Raw genomic sequence first — 20,799 nt, 5'->3', positions numbered from 1 at the left:
TCAGATATCCTCCATAAGAACAGCCAACACGTGTTTCATCCTCTGAGAAGTATATCTCATTAAGGACTTCATCAGGGCTCCATCAAAGTGTCAGAATGACTAAATATCGGAAAAAAGGAAGAACGCCGCGCGGTCTTATTCACCCGCAGCGTTCCCGAATCTAGTGGCCGCAGTGTGTCTCTACAAATGGCACAATGAAATCTACAAGATCATTGTGCCTTTTTATTGTGCCATTTGAAGCAGGCATTAAAATGAGACTCCCAGAGTTTTCAATGGGCCTCTTAACACTATATTGGATTAGCGTCATTTTTTTAATGCTAATCCAGTATAGTGTTACAATAGCATCAAACAAATGATGCTATTGGCAGTACCATACGCCATGGTGCGCCGTATTGTAAATACGGCGCTACCATGGTGGCATTAGGGGATGCAAGGGGGCACAAGAAAAGTGGCGCATCACATGTGATGTGTCCCTTTCATGTAAATATATCCCTAAGTGGCATATTTATACTCTGTTTGCGCTAATTTGCGTCAAAAATTTTGATGCAAATTCAGCACAAACCTAACACCATATTTATACTTTGACATCTGACCCCGCGAACATCAAAATTCAGAAGTGTGCGTCATTTTCTGGATGCGTGAAACCGCCTTGCGTTAATGACATGCAAGGTAGGCGTTCCCGTCAAAAAAATGACTTTAAGGCATGTGCGCCTTACTTATACTCCCACGTCATTTTGAAGCACAGGAGGGGGCGGGCCTTAAAAAATGGCGCCCAGCCTGATTTGCACCGTTTTTTAACACCTGGGTGATGGCAGGTGTTAAGGGACCTGTGTGCTTATTTCCATGGTCTCTGACCATGGAAGAAGTCCACAGGTGCCCTTCCCTGCCCCCAGATACACCCCAAGCCACCTTCGCCGACCCATGGATGGGGGGACCCATCCCAGGTAAGTACAGGTAAGTAGAGGTAAGCATTTTTTTTTTTTAAGTGGCATAGGGGGGCCTAACTTGGGCCCCCCTACATGCCACTGTGCCCAATGACCATGCCCAGGGGACAGAAGTCCCAGTGTCACTCAGAAATTACACTTGATGGCCATTAACCTCACCTTGTACAAATGGTCCGCTCTGGTCTACTCTAAGACTGGGCCAAGTACGCAATCTGCCTTCCCTCCCAGGGACTGTCATTGTGATGTGTCTGAATCCAAGCTTTCATCACCAAGCACAGGAAACTGCTCAATCTCATTCTGATTTTGCATTTGAATTGCATTTTGATTACCTCGGGCAATTGATTCCAATTTGCTCTTGCTTGTCCCACATTCTGTTGGATAATAGGGGCTTGTGAGATAGACATTAATTGAACTTATTTTTCCATTGGCATTTGTGGTTGCTATGTGGGAACATTTTGAATTTTCCTTTGATTTCCTCCCTGTATTTGATTATTGTTTATTCTATCTGGATTAAGCCTACATTTGCACTTTCAATGACTCATCCTATTACAAAAATGACAAGGAGTCATTTCTTTAGCGTTGCTACATCCACACATGCACTCAGATCAATCATAGCTCCACGACCTCTGCCCTGTGAAACTACCATACCTCCTTGAGCAACTTGAATTCCTGATTGAAATCCAACACTTTGTACACCACCTTGAATATCAACATCTTGTACTAGACCCTAATATTCCATGGGAACAAGTGATTCTGAAACCCTCTGTGTGCCAGCTTTGTCAGGGCTAACATGAACTACCCTTTAATCTTCTGCTGTTTCAACTCCTGCTCATCACTGCAAAATTTTGCATATTTCAGGACCTCATCTGAAGACTTGGGGGCATATTTAAGATGCACCTTGTGCCACATTTGCATGAGTTTTTTTACTCAAATATGATGATGTGGTGTCATTTCTCACGTCCCCTATTTACAAAGTGGTGCAATTCTTTCATTGCACCACAATGTAAATCCTTGTGCCACATTATGCCTCCGCCAGGTATCATGTATGCAAGGGTAGCGTTCCCATGTAGAGAGGCCCATAAAAATGGCGCAGTGAAATTTACTAGATTTCACTGTGCCGTTTTTAATGTCATTTCAACACCTGCCTCAGGCAGGCGGTAGGATGACTCCCATTGAAAGCAATGGGCCTCCCTGTGCTTTCCCACATTAGCTCCATAATTTATGGTGCTAATCGTGCAAAGTGCCACATTAGTGCCATAAATTATGACGTTAATGTGAACACAACTGCTATGGTGCACCGTATTGTAAATACAGCACCCACATGATGTCACTAGGGGGACGCAAAGAGGCTCTAGAAACGTGAGGCATCATGAATTATGCACCACCTTTCCATAAATATGCCCCATGATCTGCCAACAAATCACATTCTATTGTATATGCTGACTTATCTCAGGTCTCAAACCAAGCACAAACTGTGAAATAAAGAATACCATATCTATTGATTGAAGATGTGTTAGACCCGTATGCTACTGAAATGCTTTCAATAGTCTGTCATAGTACTCCTGCCCTGACTCCTTTAATTTCTGCTGAATTTGTTGTAACCTCACATAATCTGAATCCTTTGGAGGAACTCTGCCTTTTAGAACAGTAATTAACTCATTATACATAGTCATTACAAGAGGATAAGGTAAATTTGTTAGAGGATCTCTTACCCGTTCCGTATGTGGCCACTGAACAGCAATCATACATTCCGTCCACAAATTGTTTGGAACAACAATGCAAAAAAAAACCATTCAAATCAGTCCACAACACCTTTCAAATCTTAACAAATCTTTCAACTTGTGTGTACCACTGCAAAGGATTCTCTCTCAACATTGAAAAGTATTCATAAATGATGCAAGGTCTCCCCTACTCCAGGGAACATACACATACCCTCTGCCTGAAAATTCTCTTGAGGTGTAAGATGTAGTTCTTTCATCATCTGGGAAGACTAAAGGTGACTTTCTTTTAATTTCAGTAATTTCTACTGGTTTCTTTTTTTCTCATGATTCTTTTCCCATTTGCTCTCCAATTTATCAAATTTGCTCCATCTACAAATACATTTTACCAATTCAGTAATGTACAATCGCATTCCTGGAGAATACAATGTTTCAATTGATTCATCACCCAGCTGTACTCTGAAACTCTTCTGCAATGGGATACTTTTAGAAAGATCAACTTCATATTTATTTGCTATTTCAATTAATTTATCATGTACGGCAGCAGCTCTTCTTGTAATCTCTTTGTACAATGTCAATTATTTTTCCTGATATTGATTTACATAATCTATGTCTAGACATCCTTTAATTATTTCTTCTAATTCTATTTTTAATTTTGAGACGTTCAATGTTTTTTCACTCTCTATACTTGAATTAGAACTTGGTCTCTCTATGCCTTCTGACCACATATTCTTCCTAGCAGCTTCCTCAAACCATGGAGGAAGAAACCCATCCTTAAACAAGATCATATCTTCCTGTGCAGCTTGTGTTGTGAAAACAAATCGATTTCCCTCTCCTGGTGCTTGCATCATTTGGGGTGATGCCCATACAACAAGCTGAGAACTTTGTGAAGTCTGAAATCCTATCTCTGATGTACCGCAAACACCTCCTTGAGATACTGCATTAGATGCACAATTTGTATGTGATTCTACTGCATTTGCTACACATGTCTAATTTCAGCTGGGTTGCTTTCTCTTTAGTAACAGACACTGGTACAGTCATTATGAAAACAGTAACACCTGTAGACAGCACTACTTGAGCAGTCCTTAATTGAGCTAGAACATCTGGAGTTACTTGCTGAACTACAGGCTGTGTCATGACAGCCTGTGCTAAAATCGGCTGAGTTATGCTAGGCCGTGGTGTTGTTGTTCGAGTCAGCACTGGCTGCAGTACAACAGTCTGTGTTGCTTGTAATTGTCCAGTAATCCTATATGTGTTTGGATCAACATGAGTTGTTGCTACTGTTATGTTATTATTTACTGTAGGATCAACCCCTGCTTCAAGTCCCACATATGGTGGTGGATTTCCAGCTTATAGTTTCTCCAAAATTTCCTCTCCCGAATCTGTTTAAGAGTCGGTTTTGGGTTCAGCCCTTATTTCCGAATCTCCTTCAATCGTTTAACTTTTTGCTTTCTTGTGTTTTTCTGTAATGACAGAATATCGACTAATTTCCTCATTTATGTAATTTCTCCATCACTGCTTATGTTCATCCCAAAATGCATCTGCATAATTTTGCATATCTCCTTTTGTTTGTATTTGGTACTTGCCTCTATTCCTTGCCATTTTCTCCAAGCACTCAAAGCTATAAATTGTGTGGGTCTGGGAGCTGGCTTCATTTCATAAAGAATTTCTCATAATCTGTCTATAACCCTTAAAGTAAATTACCCCCGTCTATGATCCTCTTTTTTAGTGATCTTGAACCATTGACAAAGCCATACACATGTATGTAGCCCTTTCTTAATCATCATATGAAATGCAGGCATACCCTCACGAGGTGCCTCTTTACCCTCCCAAACAGCACTAGTCACATCACCTCTTAAAAGATTTCTAATAGTTTTGAAAGAATTCATGATTTCGAATTTAATTCAGCAAACGGCAACAGAATGCAAAGTTTCAGTATTTTGATTCTGTTCCGTATATGTCAAATTCAGAAAATGTTCTTCCAATCTAAGTGCGGATCAGTTATCCAATCCATCAATGACAGAGTGATTTTTCACACAGCTCAACAATCTCAGTGCCATGTTTACACCAACTGACCGATATCAGTGCAGCACGCTATGACACAACTCACTCCTTGCAGTGGTTCACCCTCCTTTACAATGTCTTCATATACGCACAAATCTTCAGATATACAGCTCTAGGCAACATAAAATAAAAATCTTTATCTGCTTCTTCTAAGGGAAAAACAATAGAACAATCAACAACCAGAATTTTAACGTTTTTAAACCTTTAGACTTTTCAATCAAAAAGATTTTTACACCGACAACAATGAAATCTCGACCAGAGGAAAATCACCTAATAAATGTAGCATCACTTTTGTGCATCAGGTTTCACCAGCACTGATTATTAAACGTACAACCACAACAGGTATTTTCATTGATCCTATCTCAATTGTGCAATCAATGATATATCACAACCTGCACTTCAAATGATTAGCAGACAAGAATACCATAAATCAACTCTTATTTTCTCTATATCCATCCCAAGATCTTGGCCTTCTTCTTAGTCTGGTAACCTCGTTATCTTCTTTGACAAAAGTGCATAAGCATCAGCATTGCAATTCAAAACATCAAAGCACAAGCATTTCTCAAAGCAACATATAATTCACAAATCACATTTATCACCACAATTATGACACATAACACTATTGATGCTAACACCCAAAATTGTAATTCTCCATTCTGCAACCACTACCAGAAACCATTTCAGGAACCTCACTCCATCACTTTTCAAACTTGGGCTTTGGGCAATTGGGCATTTATCTACCTCAGGCACTTTTACTTTTTGCAGTGTCTCTGTCTCATTACCTCAGCTTCCCTCTGCTACCAACTTTGTTACAGTGGAGTCTCTGTATACATAATTGTTAAAATCTTTACTTACTACTGGACCTTGGGCAAAAGATCTTGGAGCTGTACATGAGTAGGGAGAAGCTGCAAATCAAAACATTAATAATTCTCAATGTATCAACAACATACTTTATAGGAGTCAATGATGAGAGTTGGAAAAAGGTCTAGTATTTTAATTTTATAATTTCTTAGTTTCTTATCTTTTTGACTGAATCAACTTTATAATCAAAGATCAATAAAATCAGTTTTAAACAGACTAATGCACAAGGCACGTTCCATAGAAATAATTTCCCAAGTCTAATCTAAAGGATGATTTTGTAAAATGAAAAGAATAATCAATTCATTAGAATAACCTATAAAAAGTTCATAACTTCAGAGATGTGAAAGCATTGAGAAACTCAGTAGAGTTTCAAAGCAAGAAGAGTTTCTCAGGCAAGAGCATCTGAATGAATCTAAGTCTCAAGTTTAAAGCATCTCAAAGTAAGTCTGAGAAATACCGCAGAGAGTGTGTGCAAGACGTCTAGTCATAAGTCTTAAATCAAAGAATTTCAAAAAGTAATGAGAGTCCCCTCCTACTCTAGGAACATGCATTTTATAAAAAAACAAGAACATAACTTGTGATTTCTTTTTTCATCTCCACCACTGGGTCTATCAATCAAGTTTCTAAGTCTTCATGAGGGCAGGACAGCTTCCGTTGAATAATTGATCTAAACAAGGTAGAAATGAAACATTTTCTTTATCATGTTTGAACATTGCACCTAAACTATCTACTGGGTGCTGGTTCACACCGTTGTAAGGAATAGAAAATAAAAAGTTAATGGTTAGTGTAATCCATATTTGCACAACACATTTCCTTTCACATATGCCTGTTACTATCCAGCTTATTCATAAAGAAACCAATTTTGTGATTTCAAACTAAACATTTTATTATTTTTGTGAACTTTTGAAAGTATGAAGGTTAAAAGAATGTACTTTACAACATGGACCAGTGTCAAATGTTCCAAACAAATTTTAACAGTTAATCATAAAACATTGCTGACCTAAGTTAACAATGGCAATCAAGCAAAATATGTGCGTGATGGTGCATTTTTCAACTAAAGCGTACAGATAGTGTTGCCTTGTGTTTTTTCAACTGCTTAGAAAGCGCAAAAATGAAAATAAATATATGTATTTCTCCTTTCTAGGCCTAAATGTTATTTCTTCACCTGTAATTCTGAACCTAATCCTTATGTCAATTAAAATGCCCTTCCCTTTTTCACCAATAAGACAGAGGGATATATTTAAATCCCTCACAGACAAATCTGCTGTCACAGAGATCTTTTTTTCTATAAACCTAGTTGTAGTGGTTGGTCTCCGAAGATGTTTTTGCTAACAGTTCCTATATTTCATAACAAAACTTTGGGCTGTAGAACCTTCTCAATGACATCAATAACAATACGGAACAAGTTGCCTAGCTCCTTGCATGCAGACCCATAATACTGACATTTCAGAGGCTTGAAATCTTGGCTTTTCCCTTCTAGCTATCCATGTCTCGTAGGTTTGAGTGGAACGAAACACAGTATGGTAAAATCATACTTTCAGAGCCCAGATACCCTTGGATGAATGTAACTCTAGTTAACTTAATAAATAAATACATACATATTACATAAGAATAAATAAATAATGATCACAAACAAACATGTTTCTTCAAGGTCTAATCAAGAAAAACACATATGCAGAAGATAAAGCCCTAACTGAAGTGTTGATAGATTTGGGTCTAAATCAATCCTATTTTGGATAATGACAAATTATTCTGGATGCATGGTGGGACAAAGAAGGAAGGAGGTGTAGTGATGATTCTATGGGTCAATTTAGCATGTTTGCCTCAGTATTTTCAAAGTTAAGTAGTCTCAGGTTTATAATTGCATTATGGTGAAGTATGGCATTTAACAGTTTTTTTACAAGAAAACATCATATATAGAAGGCAACATTTTCAATGACCTGTAGATGGATTTGGGTCTTATTCAACCTTGATTTGGAAGTTTAATATGTATAAATATTTTGGAGGATTTCATTTTGAAATTATTTGTTCTAATAATAAAGGACAAGTGAGAGCTATCCAATCACATGTGAATGAGTATGATTTTTTTGTACAAGTGATGTAGTATAGTATGCATTTCTGTACATGAAGTGTCGTATGATGTGGACAGTAGATGTTAAACTTTGGACTTGGGCCTCTTTGCAGGGTCACCACCCAAAACTTTTTGCCATCACCCCTCCTGTTTTACTGAAATCCTTTTTCTTGGCCTTATGACTCTGCTAACCAGTGGTAATATATGTGTGCTCCCTCTCTAAAACATGATAACAATGGCTTACACCTGACTGGGATTTGTAATTTATGTATAAGTCTCTAGGAATGTGGTATACAATATACCAAGAGCTGGTAAATTAAATCTAATTTAGGTGGGCCTGCAGCACTTATTACGCCACCCATGTTTGCCCAGCCAAAAACTCTGTTTTTAATACATATTAGTCACATCTAGGATACCCCCTAAATATCGCATAGGGCAGGGTGCATTGTATTGAAAAAGTTGGACAAGTACTTTTAGGTTTCATATGTCTTGGTAGTGGGTATTGAAAAATTCACAAATTTGTTTTCCAGTACTGTGAGGGCTACCTCTTTCATAGGATAACAAGGGGTTACGTTATATATTTTATGCATGATAACTTGTGCTTCGGGGAAAGAAGAAATGCATAGTTTGGTGTCTAAAGAATTGTAATTTAAAATCCTCTTTAATGGTAAAGTCGGATTCTAAATCGCAGTTCTGAAAATGCCACTTTTAGAACATTTGTGTCCTAACCATTTGGTGCTGCAGCATATTTCCTGGAACATGTGACTAGGTATAGTTGGCAGTTGGCCTTTGTGTATTCCACCAGAACAGTGAGAAAAAAGGTGATTGACTGATGACAGGATGGGCCATCCTGACAGAATGGGAGGGGCGGAGATTGTCACACCCCACTTACAGTTCAAAGAAGCTACCTCAGCCCATACACAAAGGGGCATATTTATACTCCGTTTGGGCCGGAATTGCGTCGTTTTTTTTGACGCAATTTCGACGCAAAACTAACTCCATATTTATACTTTGGCGTTAGACGCGTCTAGCGCCAAAGTCCATGGAGTTTGCGTCATTTTTTAGCGTGGACACCTACTTTGCGTTAATGAGATGCAAGGTAGGCGTTCACGTCTAAAAAATCGACTCCGAGGCATGTGCGTCGGATTTATACTCCCGGGCAAAATTCACGCCCGGGAGTGGGCGGGTCAAAAAAAAATTACGTACGGCCACTTTTGCGCCGTTTTTTAGCGCCTGCAAAAGGCAGGCGTTAAGGGACCTGTGGGCTCTGAAGGAGCCCAGAGATGCCCTCCCATGCCCCCAGGGACACCCCCTGTCACCCTTGCCCACCCCAGGAGGACACCCAAGGCTGGAGGGACCCATCCCAGGGACATTAAGGTAAGTTCAGGTAAGTGTTTTTTTTTAAAAAAAATTGTGGCATAGGGGGGCCTGATTTGTGCCCCCCTTCATGCCACTATGCCCAATGATCATGCCCAGGGGGCAGAAGTCCCCTGGGCATGGCCATTGGGCAAGGGGGCATGACTCCTGTCTTTGCTAAGACAGGAGTAATTTCTATGGGGGTTGGGAGTGAAAAAAAATGGTGCAAATTGGGTTGAGGTGAAAAAATTGCCTCAACATGACTTGCCCCATTTCTTGATGCCCAAGCCCCATATCCCCCTACGCCGGCGCTGCCTGGTGTACGTCGTTTTTTTCCACGCACACCAGGCAGCGCCGGCGGCTAACGCCGGCTAACGTCATTGATTAAATACGGCGCCCACATGGCGCTTCAGAATGGCGTTAGCCGGCGCAATTTTTTTTGACGCAAAACTGCGTTAGCGCAGTTTTGCGTCAAAAAGTATAAATATGGCCCAAAGTGTTTCACACTAGCCTTTTGTGCCCCCAGACATCCTGGAAGCAGAGCAGGGAGGATGAAAGTTCTAACACCATCCTTGGTGGGAAAAGTCTAGAAGTTTCTTCCAACAGGTTTAAAATTAGGAACAGGTATAAAATCTAGCAACAGGTATAAAATTAGGAACCTCAGAGCTAATCTTCAGTTCACTTCTGGACCTGTGGAGGACTCTTAGAGGGCTGCCCTGCTACCTGTGGTCTGTTGTGTACTTCAGAGGACTACCCACATGCCCAAGAGGACTGAACTGCTGCCTGAAGCCTGCTTTGTGCCCTCAGAGGACTGCCCTGCTGCATGAGACATGCTTTCCTGCTTGAACCCAGGACCGCTAGATTGACTCCAAGTGCTAGTTGGCTGGCTTCCTGATCAGTGCCTCCGGGGCAGAAAAGGCTTCCACAATTTTGAGCCATCACCTGGACCCAGCCAGAGGGAGTCCCGACCCTCCAAGGGGTTTCCCTCCTTTTCTGGACCTTGGAAAATAGTGCTAAAGGGGCCCAAATTGCCCAAATCCAAAATTTGGGCTTAAAAATCTTTCAGACAAAAAGAGTGCTGAGAACAGAGGGAATACCAGGACCTACGTGCTTGCATCACCAGTTTGCTTGACTTCACAGTGGTTCTTGCTACTTTCTTCTTTGCGGAAAGCAAATGCTGTTCAGTAGCTCCTCGCTGAAGATGTATCTAGCCACATGGAGCCCTTGTCAGCTACAGCCTGCAGCTCTGCCCGGCTGCAGATTTTTGACTTCCCAAAAAGAGTCTGAGCCTGAACTTAGAAATCTTCACCACAGCACCATCCAGCAGCTCCCTGATGATGATGTCTCCTTCACATACACTGGTGGATGTGTGATCCCACTGAACATTACCTTCTTAGACATGTTTCTTCAAAATTACTCCAAACGTAAGCGGATACTGCAACCACTTTACCTTTTGTATCTGAACCGTGCTCCCTTGTGGTTGTCTATAACTTTTGACTTTGCCCGATCTCACGCAATTAGATGTGTACAGTAGGGGCTTTGATAGTTTCGGTGCTAGATAGCACAAAAAAACTAAAAACACAACACAAGAAAAATCCTAAATAATATTAAAAAAATTTAAGAAAGTTTAATCCATAATTTTACACGAAAACAACAATTCAATCAGTATAACAAGAGTTATGTATGTTGTAAAAACTAGCCCCTACAATTTCAAAGCACCAATCATGGACATTTAGTCACATGAGTCCAGGTCAAAGTGGAAAAAAAGGCCAACCATAATGGAGTGTTTGATCCAGTCTTCCAGGCTGTATGAAATAATTGCAGCTGTTTGTTTGCCAATTGAACAAGATGAAAGGATTGTAATGGTTCATACTTTATTTGTCTATGTCCTACATTCAGTCAAAATTATTTCTACAAGTACGCAGCACATAACAAACAGCAGGATGACATGGTATAAGCACATAACTCTTGGAGCAGAGAATATTTCCATTTGAAGATGAAATGCCCTGAATCCAGAAAAGCTGCTTTCAATTTCATATAAATGTGAAGACAGGGAAAGCATAATTGATGATGAGTTGCAGCATAATTGTATGGAAGGGACCAAATTATACAGAAGAGTCACCCTAAACAGAATGAGGGAACAAGTCGATGCTCAGTTGCAAGTCCAGCAAGCTGGCTTCCACAAAATAAATCCTGCAATGACCAGATCGCAACACCATGCATCATCATTGAGCAGTCAATGAACTGGAACTCCTCCATCTATGTCAACATCATCGACCACAAGAAGGGATTTAATAGCTTGAAAAGAAAAACCTTTTGGAAACTCATCCACCACTACAGTAATATATATACTTGTATGAATCATCAGGAACACTGCGGGAATGACCTGAAAGATAGTCCATTGAGGATTGGACATGAAGATATCCACAGCAAAGAGAGGAAATGGGATCCAGTGGACACCCTGTACAGAGCTAGATGACCTGGACTTTGCAGACTACCTCACCCTACTCTCCTTACTAATCTGCAGTTGCAAGAGAAGATCAACAATGTAGCAGCCACATCAGCACAACTTGCCTCAGCATCCACAAGAGAAAAACAAAGATCCTGAAGGCTAACATGGCCAGCACAAATGCAGTCACTCATGCAGTTGATGCACTGGAAGAGGTGGAGACCTTTACCTATCTGGGCAGTGTCATAGACAAGCAGGGAGGTACAGACAATTATGTTAAGATAAGAATCTGCAAAGCAAGGGCTGCCTTCATTCAGCTAAGGAAGATCTGGAGCTCCTAATGTGGCAAACTGATATCAGGCTATGTAAAATCAGTCCTAAATGGAGCAGAAGCTTTGAAGATAAGAGTAATAACCACCAAAAAAGTCCAGATCATCAACACTCATCTCAGGAAAATTGTCCAAATCCACTGGCTAAACACAATCAGCGGCAATGACTTATGGCATCAGACTTTCCAACTCCCTGCTCATGAAGCAATCATGAAAAGATGTGGGGCTGGATAGGTCACGCACTTTCCATGCCTGCATCGAACATGACCAGGCACGCCCTGACCTAGAACCCTCAAGGGAAAATGTGAAGAGGAAGGCCAAAAAACACCAGGCACTAAGGCCTCAAAGCTGACTGCAAGGAAATGGATGAGGTACACTTGGGGTCAGATTGAAAGAAAAGCCCAATTAGGAGATGGCTGGAGATACTTTGGTGATAGCCAATGCCCAAGGAGGGATAGTGGACATAAGTAAGTAAGTAGAGCCCAAACCACTGAATGCATTTACACCAAATTGCACAGAAAGCTAGATTTTGGTCCAGAAAGAGTACTTTTGTGGTTTGGTGTAAATCCTTTCAGTAGTGCTCGAGCCATTAATGCTCAAAATGTTTGTATATTTAGGGACGCAAAGCCTACGTTGATCTGACAGATCTCAAGCTAAGATCTAAGTGGGTACCATCATATTAACCACAAAGTTGTGGTAGCCATCCTAGGAATCTGGGCCTAGTCCCAAGTCCTAACAAAAAAGCAAAAAAAAGACATAAGGGGGCAGTGTAGGGATAAGCATATCCCTTAGGCCTGCTGGTGGTGTCCCAGAGGGACTCCACCTGGGGCCAAAAATGTTTTTTTGCTGTGAATTGACGGACAATCAACAGATCCACATCAATTTATTTTTAAATGCGCAGGCTCCCAAGGAACTTTAAAAAAAAACAACACGGGGGCTGGCCCCGGGGGCAATGTTAACTTTATATTTTGAGGAACGGGTGAGTTGTCCCTTTCTCCAAGCCTGTGAGAGGCCCCGGCGGACCCCATGTCCCAGGTCTGTGGTAACAAAAGGAAGGGAGGGGCACACACCCTCCCCCCTGCAAACCAAATTAGGCCCTTGTGACGCTATCCCTTCGGAACCTCATCCCCCGGGGCAGAAGTGAAAAATAAAATAGGAGAGGGGCAACACCGCCTGTGTCCTGAGCATAAACATGCCCCAGGGACCCCATCCCTCTGAGCCAAGTAATTAAATGAAGGGATGGGTTCACAGTCCCCCTCCACGAGACTAATTGGGCCACGGAGAAGCCATCCCTTGGGGCCAAAATGTAAATAAAAGGGGATGGAGTCATGTGGCCCCTCTCCCTGAGTCGTAAAAAGACCCAGGGACTCCATTTCTAGGGCTGCTATAGTAATTGAAAGGAAGGGTCCATGCAGCTCCCCACCCTGAGCCTTAAAAGGCTCCCCTGGGGCCAGATCAGTGACTGTGTTCTGGGACTTCATGGCTGGGATACAGTAGTCTCCCTGTCCGCACTAGAGTGGGCAGGGAAACATATGTGTGCTCCATCCTGCCTGGAGCATTTTTAGCTCTCCACAAAATGGGAGCAAACGTGCAATTCTGCACCCACCTAATGGGAGATTTAAACATACCCCCGCCAGCAGGAAGTAGACTTCTGTTCTGTATTCCTGTCAGCACTCCTGTGGGCAAGGAAATAGAACACTCATTGCTTCCTTTCGGAGGGAGCACGCAAAATTCAGCTCCTTCCTCCGGGTGAAATGTAAGGAGACGACTTGGGCTGCAGTGGCCTGGGCTTCTGTGGCTTTCAGAGCTATGCTTGGTGGGTGCCCAGGGTGGGTACCAGGACATCCACCTATAATAAAGAGAGGCCCAGTGGATGGGGTCTTCTGTATCTGAAAAGTCTTGGGGTGTGGGAGGCCGCATGCCCGCCACTGATCTTTTTGGTTACATTGTGCCCCTTGAGATGGGGTCCTCAGGGACTAATGAGGCTCAAGGATGGGACTCCGCAGCACCTTTCCACTTTTTTTTATGAACTTGACCCCGTGGGTTGGGGTCCCAGGGGCATAATGAGGCTCAAGAAGTGAGGCTTCACACCTGCTCCCCTTTACCGAAGTGTTGTTTGGTGGGTGCCTTTGGTGGACACCAGGAGACCCACTTATAATCTAGAGAGGCCTTGAGAGATAGGGTCTCTGGGGCTACCATTAGCCCAGGTAGGGGGCCACATGACCCAATGCCATTTTCATCTGAATTCGACCCCAGGGATGGTATACCTATGGTCTATTAAGGCTTGAGGAGGGGGAAGCATGCCCTCTTCCCTTAATATATATGTTTTGGCTCCCGGGGATGGGTCCCTGGGGCCTGAAGACCAAAACTTCACTGTGAATGTTAAAGCCTGTGGGCATCACAGGGTTGGAAGCCGTCAGATATGTAGGCTGCCTGTAGGGGGTTGGCTACAGGCCCTAGGGCCAACCTCTCAACACACATGGACAAAAGCTGTACACTGCATGGTGTTGGTTGCCTCTAAGTGGGTTGGCCAATTCCCCTGCTGCACACAGCTGAAGGCGATTGTCTGCCTGTGAGGGCGGCGAGGGGATAGTTGGTCACAGGGCCTGGCCACTCATAGCCAAATGCTGTGTGCAGTGTGATGTTGGCTACCTGCAGCCAATCTGGAAGTGTTGGGTTGGCTGCCTGTGGAGGGTAGGTAGCAGGTCTTGGCCACAGGCCATGCACAGCAGTGGATTGGCTTTATGTATGGTAAAAAAATATTACTTTACATTTAAAAAAAATCATAGACATTCACTGATAAAACCAAAGGGTAGGGTAACTATAACTCACATCCTCACCATGTGCTGCTAATTGCCCCACATATTCCATCACTCATGACATCTTCTATGACATCATTTATAATATCAATGCAATATTTGCCCTAGAAATTATTGATGAGAACAGTGTGTGTGGCGGGGGGTTGAGTTATTGTTGCCTTAGGGCGCTAGTTAGTGGCAGGATTAAATAAAATATTTTTATTTTCTTGTAGCATTTGTCCATGAGAAAGTGCACTGTGTGGGACGTCGGACAGTGATAATGTGCAAAATACTCATTATTTGTGTCTTACCAATGTTGATGTGTGCATCTTATTTGTTTTCCCGTCACACAAGGTCATGACCTGGCAGTCTGGGCTGTACTATGCATACTAGAGAAGGGATAAGGCTGATTTGCAAATGATTGTTCCAGTCTTGAGTGACACAGATTACAAAAATGATAGAAGTAAAGATGGGCTAGGATGGCCAGTGGCTGGGACTTTTACAAGCATTCCATCAATCACCTTTGTTGTTTTCATGAGGATTTTAACTCCATGCACAACTTGCACACGTGCAAAAGCAGTGGTCATGATTCACCCTGGGCAGACCCCTGTGTTCAATTTGTAGTCAGTTGCATGCAAAATTGGGCTTACTGTACTGTCTCACACTGTTAATTAGAAGCTCACAAGCCTCTGTTCCATCTGCCCTATGAAACATGCAGTTGTACGTGTAGAAAGCATCTCTCACAAGTATAGTTGGCTTGTGCACTTCGCCCCAACCCACACTTCATATACAGCAAAAACCATCTTCATTGCTGTTTTTCTTCTCTATATTTTCCTATAATTGTTTTCTTGAGGTGGATCCTGGAAGAAGAGCAATCAGAATTTTGTTAATTGCTTTTTTTTAGTTTTATTTTATGACTCCAGCTTCAATTTTATTTCCCCCTGGTTGTAAAGTATTATTAAAGTTGTTTTATTTGATTTTGTGATGCTACGCATCTGAAGTGCTTCACGTAGGTCTTCCAGATTTACGCTCCTTTCATTTTATTTGCCACTTTTTCATGCTGTTGACAAAAAGGCTCCCCATAAACTATGTTAAATTATTTCAGACTCTTCTGATGATTATTTCCATGTTAACTCCGCTGCCGTGCAGATGCTTTTTCCCTGTATCCCTCCTGGATCTGATGCAAATTCTTTAAGTGAGCAGCAGCAATTGCACATCAACAAAGTTCCATTCTAAAGGGTAGTGAATGCGTACATTTTTTCTAAATATTAAGAGCACAGGGAATGCAAAGTGTAAGGCCCATATTTATACTTTTTGACGCACAACTGCGCCAACGCAGTTGTGCGTCAAAACTTTTACCGCCGGCTAACGCCATTCCAACGCGCCATGCGGGCGCCTTATTTCTGGAATGACGTTAGCAGGCGCTGCGGACTGGTGTGCGTAAAAAAAAATGACTCACACCAGGCAGTGCCGGCATATGGGAAAATGGGGTTTGTGCGTCAAAAAATGGGGCAGGTCAGGTCTGAGGCAAAATTCAGGCCTCAAACCGGATTTGCGCCATTTTTTTTTACGCCCAACCTTCATTGACATGACTCCTGTCTTAGCAAAGACAGGAGTCATGCCCCCTTGCCCAATGGCCATTCCCAGGGGACTTATGTCCCCTGGGCATGGTCATTGGGCATAGTGGCATGTAGGGGGGCCCAAATCAGGCCCCCCTATGCCACAAAACAAATCTGAATAAAATACTTACCCGAACTTACCTTTACTTCCCTGGGATGGGTCTCTCCATCCTTGGGTGTCCTCCTGGGGTGGGCAAGGGTGGCAGGGGGTGTCCCTGGGGGCAGGGGAGGGCACCTCTGGGCTCCTTCCGAGCCCACAGGTCCCTTAACGCCTGCCCTGACCCAGGCGTTAAAAAACGGCACCCATCAGGCTGTGCGTCGTTTTTTAAGGCCCACCCCCTCCTGTGCATCAAAATGACATCAGAGTATAAATATGGGTCACAGGCCTTAAAGTCATTTTTTGGAAGGGAACGCCTACCTTGCATATAATTAACGCAAGGCTGGTTCCTCCTTCCAAAAAATGACGCACATGGTGAATTTTGACGCCCGAGGTGTCGGATGTCAAAGTATAAATATGGGGCAGGGTTTGCGCCGATTGTGCGTCAAAATTTTTGACGCACATTCGGCGGAAACAGAGTATAAATATGCCCCTAAGTGTTTCAGCTACAAAAAGACCAGTTCTCCGCTACTGGTAAAAACATATGGTCCTGATTTACAATATTGTCTTCTGAACCAAATTTTGAGTTAATGAGAGCCTCCCAAATTCACACAATACATCATTTCATCTAGTCCCAAAGATTTTTTACTGGAGAAAATCTGGATAAAGCAGCATCATCCTGGAGATGCTGGTCTGTAAATGAAATTCACAAACACCTGTGCAAGTGCATTCTGAAGATACTATGGCCATCACCAGTTTTTCTACACTGCAGTTTTCCTGACTACAGTATAAACATTGTGGGCCGGATGCATTATTGTATTTTGTGATTGCAATGCCTGAGGTTTGCACAATCACTTGCTTGTTACCACAAAAACCACAATCCAAGGGGCATATTTGTACTCCGTTTGCGCCGGATTTGCGTCGTTTTTTTTAACGCAAATTCGATGCAAAACTAACTCCATATTTATACTCTGGCGTTAGACGCGTCTAGCGCCAAAGTCCATGGAGTTTGCGTCACTTTTTAGCGTGGACACCTACTTTGCGTTAATGATATGCAAGGTAGGCGTTCCCGTCTAAAAAATTGACTCCGAGGCATGTGTGCCGTATTTACACTCCCGGGCAAAAATCACGCCCGGGAGTGGGCGGGTCAAAAAAAATGACGTCAAGCCGCTTTTGCGTCGTTTTTTAGCGCCTGGTCAGGGCAGGCGTTAAGGGACCTGTGGGCTCGGAAGGAGCCCAGAGGTGCCCTCCCATGCCCCCAGGGAACCCCCCTGTCACCCTTGCCCACCCCAGGAGGACGCCTAAGGATGGAGGGACCCATCCCAGGGAACATAAGGTAAGTTCAGGTAAGTACATTTTTTTTTTTTTTTGTGGCATAGGGCGGCCTGATTTGTGCCCCCCTACATGCCACTATGCCCAATGACCATGCCCAGGGGACAGAAGTCCCCTGGGCATGGCCATTGGGCAAGGGGGCATGACTCCTGTCTTTGCTAAGACAGGAGTCATTTCAATGGGGGTTGGGAGTCGAAAACAATGGCGCAATTCGGGTTGAGGCGATAATTTTGCCTCAGCCTGACTTGCCCCATTTTTTGGCGCCCAAGCTCCATATTCCCCTAAGCCGGCGCTGCCTGGTGTACGTCATTTTTTTTTACGCACACCAGGCAGCACCGCCGGCTAACGCCGGCTAACGTCATTGAATAAATACGGCGCCCGCATTGCGCTTCAGAATGGCGTTAGCCGGCGTTAGATTTTTTGACGCACAACTGCGTTGGCGCAGTTGTGCGTCGAAAAGTATAAATATGGCCCCATGTTTGCAGAGTCACAAGATACATTGCAACCCAAATGACTTTGTGAGTGACAATTTACACTTTCCGAACCATTATGAATTGTTAAAAAAGGGGTCATACAATGGGTGCTTCTCACATTGCAGTTATTTGTAACTGAATGTTTCAGTGCGTTGTAAATGCAAGCCATTCATTAGATACCGATTCCCAAGAGGAAGTGCCATTCATTGCTTTAAATGGGCAGGTACTGTCTGGTACTGAGTACCTATACTTCTTTAATTTGAATAGGAGAGTACCTGCACTTCTCAGCACCACCTCCGTACATTTAAAGGGAAAGTGCCAGCATTTCTGTAAGTGATCATGTATTCCAGATAGGGAGTCCTTATTTCCATTTTGAACACTGGTGGCATCCATCTGCAAAGTGGCAGCTGTCCCTTGAGGACAGCTTCCAATGTGTGCATGTGAGCTACCCAGGACTGGGGAAGCACACAATGATCCAATGGATCTCTGCATGCTCTGTCAAATGTCCTTGACACTTTGCAATTTGAAATGCAAGAATGGAGGCCCGTTGTCTACCCTCCATCCCAAGCCATTTTGTGAGGACTATCAAACTGAATACTTTCGCATTTATATTAGAAGTAGGATTGTGTAAATCCTACTGAAGGGAACCTTTTGTGCTGTGATGCATTAGTACGTCAGTCATGTTACGTTTCTCAAGCCAGTTGCTGTTTTGCACAGAAACTGCTTTGTAACCTGATTAATACATTGGGACTTCTTGTAAACCTGAGGTGCTTTGGACACTGCGCCGTTTTCTCCAGAACAAATCTTTGTGAGTCAGGCAAGTTTACGTGACTATGGATCCAATGAACAGAAAACACAAAGGCCTACACATCACTACATCAACTACATGAGGAAGAGTGAGAGGAGTGAGGGTAACCCTTCCTGCTGGAACATACAATGATCATCAGGTCAGGAGCTCAATCCAGACAAGTTTGACTGAGACGTCTTTTCTTCCAAAGTCAGTCAATTGAGTGCCATTGACATGGGTAATAGTATTACTTGCTATCTACTGCATTCAATTGGGAGTAGGGTTTTATGAAGTGCTATACAAAAACAAGAGTTTTTGTCAGTTTTTCACCTACAGTTTCCTTAGATTCATACTTTTTCAGGATTTCATAGGACCCAAATGATGGGTGGTTTAGACAGTTAGGTGTGCTCTATGTCTGCTGTAACAGCTTTACTGGGTTGTACTTGTGATAGACTATAAAAATGGAGTATGCATAGCACGCTGTAAAAACACAGGGGCAGATTTATGGGGATGTGGCGTAGTGCAGCAAGTCTCCTTGCTTTGCTGTGTTGCATCACCGGGACAGGAATGTGCCATATTTAAAAGAATATGGCACAGTCCTACATTTGTCCCTGGGCTGGCACCATTTTGGCGACTCAGTGCTAGAGCAGGTACCCTTCCACTATTGTCAAAGGGTGCCTGCATTGTAAGGAGGATTGTTTTTGTGCAGGAAGGAGATGTTTGCTGCAAAAAAACAATCCCTTGAGGCTTTTGTCTCTTTCAATGTGTGCTGCAGAATGCAGCACACATAGAAAAAGAAAATATTTAGGATAAATAAAGGTACTTCTCGTTAAGCCTCAAGTGGGAAGATGTAGAATTTCTGTGCATTTCCAGGTCTACTGCTCTCTGCACTCATGGAACGCCTCCCTGGTGCAGATTAATGCCACATATCGATTTGAGCTTGTGCATTGTGCATGTTTGTACATTATACAAGCAGTATATAAACTACGACTCATGACATTTTAGCAGTAATTTCATTGCAACTGTGCTCTCTGTAAAAGGCAGTAACCTATAACATCATGGTTTATTCATATATTTGGGACAATGTGCTTTAAAATGCTCCAATGGAAGAGCACTACTAGCTTACCATTTTTCTTCCCTATGGGAGTGGATCATTTGATACACTTTGTGTAACACTTTAATTTTTCACAACCCCTATGACTTTTAAGGCCAGACTGGCTGTACTGGGCATCAAGCATTTCCTTGGGAGGCTGGAAGGGTAGGGGCACTTTTGTTTCTGGGGGAGGAGGACACTTTTGGAGCAGTGCAGCAGTTTTAAAAGCCCTGCCAAGCTACTTGTATATCCAACAGTTTTCAGGCAACAATACACGTGCCAAGACATCTCTGATGATTATTGTACCTGCTGGTGAGAGGTCAGAATTTTGTCTAGTGGTATTTTTAACTCATCCCAAGTTGTGCAGAGCGTTAATATGCCTGCTGCAAAGAATGTGCACTTTGCAGGTCACAGAACAGTATTTTATGTGTGATGCTTATTGGGATGTTGCTGTTGTCACAGAGATCCTTTTGTTAAAGTGCAGTTCATAAGTCACAATCATAATTGAGCACAGTGAGCTCTGAACATCCATCAAAGAGCTGCATGCAAACAAAATGGTACATGATAGAAAATTATGTTTTTTCCCAGTCTTTGATTATTTTAATTTTTCTAAAAAGGGGTTCTTTTGGTAGAACTAAATTATTAGTAAAGTCAACACTAACCACTGTGTTACGTTTAGGGGGGCAGAACTTGCGAATTTTCACTCCGTGGAATTCTGCTGAGTTACATAAAAACTTAGCGAGATTCCCTAGAGTTTTTTGAATGGGTGGAAATCAATTTTAATGCCAGAAGGTGCAAATAGCACCAC

Source organism: Pleurodeles waltl, chromosome 2_2 (genome assembly GCF_031143425.1).
Source record: "Pleurodeles waltl isolate 20211129_DDA chromosome 2_2, aPleWal1.hap1.20221129, whole genome shotgun sequence".
In the NCBI taxonomy this organism is placed as follows: Eukaryota; Metazoa; Chordata; class Amphibia; order Caudata; family Salamandridae; genus Pleurodeles; species Pleurodeles waltl.
The sequence above is the reverse complement of the archived record's forward strand: the minus strand, read 5'-3'. Positions refer to the sequence as shown.